Genomic DNA, 7,534 nt, shown 5'->3' on the forward strand with positions numbered 1-7,534 from the left:
CGTACATTAAAATGAGAATGTTAATAGTAATGAGAATGAGAATGAGAATGAGAATAGTAATAATAATGAGAATGAGAATCATTATTACAATTATACGTTTGATTGCATCAATAATAATGATGGATTACAATATGGAGTAGTTAATTAACCTCACTTATGCATGTACCAAAACTTTTGGCTTTTATTCTACCTAGATAGAAATGCAGAGAGAGAGAGCGAACCAGCCAGAGCGATTTCACACTCCTGCTCCGCCTTGGATTGCGGACTCTCGCCCTCTCTGAACAATACTCTCCCGAAATTTCTTGACGGTTCTCTCTCTTTCTCTCTCTCACATCTTCCCTCACTTTCCTTTTCTTTTCTTTTTTCCTTTCCGAATGCCAATGTCGTCCGGTGGGCTTACAAACTCTTCCAACAGTAGCCCCAGGAACCCGACGGCGGGCCTTACGGCCACCCGACGACGCTTGGACGCAGTCGATAGAAATTCCAATTTGTCTGACGATGAGGAGGACAACGTTAACCGCTCTGCCGCTGGGCCCCACCACCATTATCACAATCACCATCACCACAATCATCACCATCCCGTGATCAAGTATCTATTGTTACGGAGGAAGTGGTTGTTGTTTATGCCCGAGGCGTGGTTGTTTGGAATCGAAGAAGGGTGCCAGTGGACTGTTACGATGGCGGTTGCATCAGTGTTCGTGAAGTTTTCGTTGTTGAGACTTGAGTGGACATGTGGAGGTTCACGGTAAGAGGTCGGATAATGGGTTGCTGATCTTACAGACGTTCAAGGACGATTGGTCTTTCGCTCAACGCGTTGTGGACGAGAAAATGGCTTCCAGGCCCAAGCATGTTCTGGAAAAGTTACCTGTAAGTGGAATGGAACTATTTCTTCTTTTTTCCTTCAACTTTCTGTTTGGCTACTGTGAAAGTCGTGGGTGGTAATTACGATTAAGCACTTGCGCCAACCAATTTGCTGATGGATGGTTTTGGTTTTTTTTGTTTTGCAGACTCCAGCGATATGGATGAAACCAAATAGCGATAACTACTATCAATGCATAACTCCGCCCAGGAATCAAATAAGTATGTGCTACTTTCTAAACTTTAATTTATCAGGGATTGTCTGCAATTCTATTAAGTGGTCTGATTTTTGTATTAATTTTATTTAGAGCCTGGGAAGAAAACAAATGGCTATCTTATTGTTCATGCCAATGGTGGATTGAATCAAATGAGAACAGGAGTAAGTTCTATGCTACATAACTTCATTATACTTTGCAATGTGATGTGATGCTTAGTCATTATGGCTTCATCTCTAGATGATAGTTAATAAATTGACTTGCAGATATGTGATATGGTGGCTGTTGCTAAGATAATGAATGCCACACTGGTTCTCCCTTTACTAGATCACGAGTCCTTCTGGACGGATCCTAGGTAGGGTTCTCAATTATTGTGGTTGTCAAACTATGTTCTGGTTCTCATGTTCTTTTTTTACTAGTAAAGTTTTCAAAATACTTCTGTAGCAATTTCAAAGATATTTTTGACTGGAGACACTTCATCGAAGTTCTGAAGGATGATATTCATATTGTTGAGTATTTGCCGCCTAAGTATGCAGCTTTGACTCCTCTTGAAAAGGCGCCTGTTTCTTGGTCGAAGGTATATAAGTAGCATCAATTTATAGGAGCACAACTCTTTATGCTTTAATTTCTATATATGTGGAGACGTATCTCAAGTCAAGCACTTGATTCACAGGCTAGTTACTACCGACAGGAGATGGTCCCTTTGTTGAGGAAACACAAAGTTATAAAGTTTACCCACACTGATTCTCGGCTGGCTAATAATGGGATTGCGACCTCCATTCAGAGGCTAAGATGCCGTGCCAATTATGAAGCACTTCGTTATGCCAAGGAGATTGAGGACCTTGGAAAAGTTTTGATTGATAGACTAAAAATAAATTATGAACATTATATTGCTCTGCATTTGAGGTACCATTTTTATCTTGAATCTCCATTGTCTCTGCATTTTGCGAAGGCACTTAACTGAGGTGTTGAAATGTTGATTTCAGATATGAGAAGGACATGCTTGCGTTCACTGGCTGCAGCCATAACCTTACTGCAAAAGAGGCTGAGGAACTTAGAATTATGAGATATAGTGTGAACCATTGGAAGGAGAAAGAAATAGACAGTGAAGAACGGCGTCAGCAGGGGGGATGCCCTATGTCACCTAGAGAAGCAGCTATGTTCCTCAAGGCCATGGGTTACCCTTCCACTACAGCTATCTTCATAGTTGCCGGGGAGATATATGGCAGCAATAGTATGGCTGCCTTCAGTTCAGAGTATCCAAATGTTTTCTCGCATTCAACTCTAGCGACTGAAGAAGAGTTGGAGCCCTTCAAGCCATACCAGAATCGTCTTGCTGCATTAGATTATCTTGTTGCACGTGACTGTGATGTTTTCATATATACATATGATGGAAATATGGCTAAAGCAGTTCAAGGGCACAGGAGGTTTGAAGGATTTCAGAAGACGGTTAATCCAGACAGGTTTTTCATCCTACCGTGCTCTTATTTCTATATACCAATTCTCGTGTTACCTGTTTGATTAGAAATGACTCTACTGATGACATTTCTTATGTTTCAGATTCAATTTTGTTAGACTGATTGATCAGTTTGATGAGGGTTCTATATCCTGGGAAGAATTCTCTTCAGATGTTAAGAAGTTGCATTCAGACAGGGTTGGGGCACCATACCTTAGACTGGTGGGAGAGACACCGAGGCTAGAGGAAAATTTTTATGCAAATCCTCTTCCAGGATGCGTTTGTAACTGGTCTCAGGAGCAAATTAGTAGACTCAAATTTGAGCAGAGACGAAGTCTACGGATGGCATTACAAAGATAGGAACTAGTTAGGGAGAATATCTGGCTTTATACTTAGGGATTCTTTGACAACCATTGCTTAATTTAGCGGTGGTTGAGATGGGTTCTTGAATTGAACTGCATAGAGTGCAGAAGCTGCAGCTGGTCGACAAGTTACGAGCTTTCTCCGAATGGTTTGACAAATACACAAGTTTCAATTTTGTTGCACAAATAGAGAACCCATCCAGCAGTTGCAAAGGTTCTTAAATTTATGGGCAGATCAGGTTAGTGTCACAGGAACAAATGCATACTTGTTTTCAAGTTGTATATTTCATTTATTCATTATTCTTTCCATAATTTGGCTGCCCAACTCAATTGCTGATCATTTGAATGCAGCATCTAATAGCAAAAGGTTCTCCACATGGTCCCTGCAAATATTTTGCTTTCTTTATAGTTGTTTCTGTCACTTGCTAGCATCATGCAGGGACAAGCTATTATTTAAGAGATTATCTTGGATCATGCCGGTTATTATTCTTTGCAGACTTCATTTATTAACTTAATGGTATCCATGAGAGATTTAGCTTATAACACAAGGAATGCAGTTATCTCCCTGTTCTACGTGACATCTTCATTCTCTACATTCTAATTTCTAAGTTTAGTATTTGTTCGGTGACAACGATCGGAAAGTTCGAAAAGTCGGCCTCTCATCCCTTCCTATGGAATCAATGAGGTCGTTCCAAAGAAGCAATGTACTCAAACTGGTAAGTTAACAGACTGGACTTGGAAATAAGCTTTAAGCACTCAACAATGACAACGAAAAAGGATTAGCGAAGTCCTTTTAATATACGCAATAACAACGTAACCCTAACCATGAGTTGGCCAAACATGATTTCTGTTTGCATTATCAAGCTTTCTTTTCCCGGAATCTATCAAATACAATCTGTCACATTGCTCTCAATCCCTTTCTCCTTCATAATACTCTCAATATGGGAACTGAAGTGGTAACAATTTTATATCATTGTAGCAATACCCACAATCAAAACACCAAATGGATTTACTAAATCAAACACCCAAAAGTTAAATATGCAGAGAGTCAAAGGCTCAAAGCAATAAGTAAAGAGACAAGATTTACGTTGTTCGGCGTAAAGCCTACGTCCTCGGACGGTAGAAGATAATTTCACTATGTTTGAGATGTGATACAAGTGGAGAAACCCAGCAAATACAAGTAGATCAAGCTCACAATAGCTCTCTCTCAAGTTGGATATAAAACCCTACAATAAAATCTATTTAAACAAACTGGGTGTTGGGTCAGTATCCGCCTATCCGGACAGCAGATATCAGCAACTGAATTATGCAGAAATGAGCCAACAAAACCACAAATATCACTGATGAATCTATCAGAATTCAGAGTTGGTCTTATCAGAAATTCACACCCTGGTACATGTTACCAATATTGTCCACCTTGAATGGGCTTGATGAGTCTAATGTTTTAAGACGAAGTCCACTCCTGGATATTGAGGCTACGTCAACTAAATGGGCCCAAGTTGTTGATTTCATTATCGGCCCAACGATCTCTCCGGAATTAGATCAGCCCTTAGGGTTAGCGCAAATCATATAATGCGCAGCCCTGACGGGCGAGAGGAGGTGTAGATCGTTATTTCAACCTCTCTTTGCTTCCGCTTCGGGGACCTCTTTCTAATCTCTCAAGGGTATCTGTCTATCGTTTCTCGTGTACTTCAATTTAGGGTTTTCTGAATTTTGTATTTTAGATTTTGAAGATGAGCATCGGTGATGGATTCTCACAATCGTTATCCTTGCACTTTGATTGACAGTGAATCTAGATGCTCATGGGGACTGTTATTTCTGATATGCTTCTACATCTTCAGTTCAATCTTGTCATTATGCATTTTCTCTTTCATTTTTATTTCTTCGTTGAAATTCTGTTTGTTTTCTGTTTTCTGGGATCTATGATGCGACTGATATATACTGCGTTATCTTTCTGCAAATTCCTACAAGGAATTGAAGATAATTGTAGCCTTCTGAGATCTCATCATCTATTTAAATACTGTTTTCCTCCATATTATCCTTTATTAATGTTTAATTGTTGAGGGATGATATCAGTGACTAAATGTGGTTTTTAGGTGACATTTTTAATATTTGATTCGTTCATTATGGATGTTGCTTTAGTTTCACCCTTGTGTTTTTGTTGATGGATGGTATATGTAAGTTAGTTTCATAGAAATCCTTGCTTGATTCATAATTTTTTAGTGGCAATTTGAGTTTATCAGCTTTTGACATGAGCAAGTTTTTAGGAAATGTTCTGTGAAAACATATGATCCTCTTGGTTGAATGAAATGTTGAAGCACAAATGTATCTGTTCCATTGATGAATGATGATGGTTGACTTTTCAATTTATGCTTGTGTTTTGACTCCTCTTTTTTTTTTTCTTATTAATAACTGTTGTTAGACTTAGAATAATAAAGGGGAATAAAACAAAAATTTTGACCTTGTATTGATATGGCTGAAAATATTGAGGGCTTGCTTGGATTGATGTTTTGGAGGGTTAAGGAGGGAGTGATAACTTCACATTGCTTGGATTGTAGGAGGGAGAGTTAAGTGGGGTGAAGGAGGAGGAATGTTCCCCTCACTTAACTCTCCAAGTCAACATTTTGTAACCCCTCCATTTGGGGGGTTTGTGAGGTGAGAGAAAAATTTTGTTTAGCATTTCTTAAATCATCCCATTAACTCACATCTCTTACCTCTCATTAACTCTACCCTCTATCCAAGTAAGGGTGAGTCATGGTACTCCCCCTCCCTTAACTTTCCCTCCATTAACCCTACTCTATCCTTCATTTTTCAATCCAAGCAAGCCCCACTGAATTGTTTTTTATACTAGAAAATTTTTCCAACTCTATTATAAAAAAAGAAAAAAGGAGTTTTCTTCGACTCTGCCTTTTCTCTTTTGGTATTCCTCAGCTGGGGAGAGTAATATTATTTTCTTGGTTAGCCATACACCTCTGATTGTGTTGCCGTCGAGTAGACTTGGGAGGCGAAATTGCGTGAGCTGCTAGCACATGAAAGGCAGACAATTAATCACTTTAAGGCCAAAGGTGTATACCTCGACTCCATTCGAATTATATATATGTGGGCAAACTTTGCTCACCAGTTTATTTTCTTTGTCTCAGATCAATACATGTTATATCGGAGTTAAATTCTCCCACAGTTTGTCCTCTCCTAGTGTGAAGGGCCTTGATTGTACTATTTAGAAAAATTAAAACAAGCTATGGAGTTCTCCAGCTTGTTCTCCTTATTCTAGCAATGGTGGTTGTTTTATTTTAAGCTTTCACATGAGCATACTTTTGCTGACATTGGATCAATGATGTACATTAGAAACTGCGTTATCTATCTGAAATTTCCTCAATGGAATTGTAGAAAGCCACGATGTTCTGAGATCCAATGCATCCTATTTTGCACGTCTTGGGTAATTTTCTTACTTTTGGGTTTATATGCGCTTTTGATTATGAGATTACACAGAATCTGTATGGGTAGTTCTCTGTGTAGTTTGATGGTTTTGTTGGAAACTTGCAATCTTGTGGTCCATTTCTGTTGCTGCTACAGTGTAAACCTTGCAAGTGCGGAGAAGGTTATAGGCTTTTTTCTCTCAACTTTTAACTAGAGGGAAAAATGTGTCAAGTCTCTACAGAGGTGTGTTAGTTTTCATTTAGTCACGGAGGATGTGGTTTCGCAATGGAAAAGGTTTGTTCTCACAGAGCAGGAGGAATCAATGCTCATTTGTGATGACAGTCATTTACAAGTTGTCCAAGAGAAAGTTGATATCTGTCTGCGCTTTCGCCAAACAAGGCCAATGAGTGAGGAACTAAGGAAGGGCAGTGAGGCTGGTGTTGGATAGAGAGGTTGCGGGTGCTGGCATGCAGGGGCGGGCTAGACAGATATTATAATTGAGACCCTTTAAATTTAATATAATTTTTATTTAAAATGTATTTTTCTTGCTTTTTGAGATGTAAAACACTAATTAAAATTTTATATTCAAGATTCTCTAACATTTTTTTTTTCAGTTGACAACAAAATCAATTCATTTAACTTTTCATGTGACATAGTTGACCGCAAATAGTTTTTTACAAGTTTAAGTTTCGTAAAACTTTGTTTTGTAGAAGCTATTGTTACGGATGTTGATAGTAAAATTTTATAAACAATCCTTGCATTCGGAAAATAATCTGACTTTTTTTTATGAAGTTTAATATATTAGTTGTAGTGTTTTTTCCTTCCAACATTTCTTTTAAAATTTTTAATTCTAAAAATAAATTAAAACCATCAATATCAGAATGTTTTTCAAATTTTAAAACATTCTCAAGTTTTAAAATTTTAAAACATTTTCAAGTTTAAGATAATTTTGTTTAGATCAATCTCATCTATCGATTTTAATATTTTTAAATAATATTAGAAACCGAAAATATTTTTATAAGTGGCAGCTAAACTTTGTTAAAGGCTTCAAGCTGTCTATCATAAATGCAAAAAATGACTTTTTGATAATTGGTAATTGAAACCTAACCAAAAAAATGAAATATGGTTACTTCGTAGGGGAGGGAAAAAAATCTATTATGGGTTGGACAATATCAAGGATTTACAAAATATTTACATGTCTAGACTCTAGTTGGATTAAATTTCAA

General features: G+C 37.8%; 3 non-coding genes and 1 pseudogene across 3 annotated transcripts; all 4 read left to right on the plus strand.

The window, feature by feature from the left end:
• Positions 1 to 203: 203 nt before the first annotated feature.
• LOC119998312 lies at positions 204 to 3,431 on the plus strand (annotated as a pseudogene).
• A 1,194-nt stretch (positions 3,432 to 4,625) lies between these two features.
• On the plus strand, positions 4,626 to 4,720 carry LOC119999195. The gene has a single exon (XR_005468369.1). It is a non-coding gene; the product is annotated as a small nucleolar RNA snoR26 (small nucleolar RNA).
• An 84-nt stretch (positions 4,721 to 4,804) lies between these two features.
• Positions 4,805 to 4,897, plus strand: LOC119999197. The gene has a single exon (XR_005468371.1). It is a non-coding gene; the product is annotated as a small nucleolar RNA snoR27 (small nucleolar RNA).
• A 1,316-nt stretch (positions 4,898 to 6,213) lies between these two features.
• On the plus strand, positions 6,214 to 6,304 carry LOC119999196. Its single transcript, XR_005468370.1, has one exon. It is a non-coding gene; the product is annotated as a small nucleolar RNA snoR27 (small nucleolar RNA).
• Positions 6,305 to 7,534: the final 1,230 nt, after the last annotated feature.

The sequence above is a fragment of the Tripterygium wilfordii genome, chromosome 5 (genome assembly GCF_013401445.1).
Source record: "Tripterygium wilfordii isolate XIE 37 chromosome 5, ASM1340144v1, whole genome shotgun sequence".
Lineage (NCBI taxonomy): Eukaryota > Viridiplantae > Streptophyta > Magnoliopsida > Celastrales > Celastraceae > Tripterygium > Tripterygium wilfordii.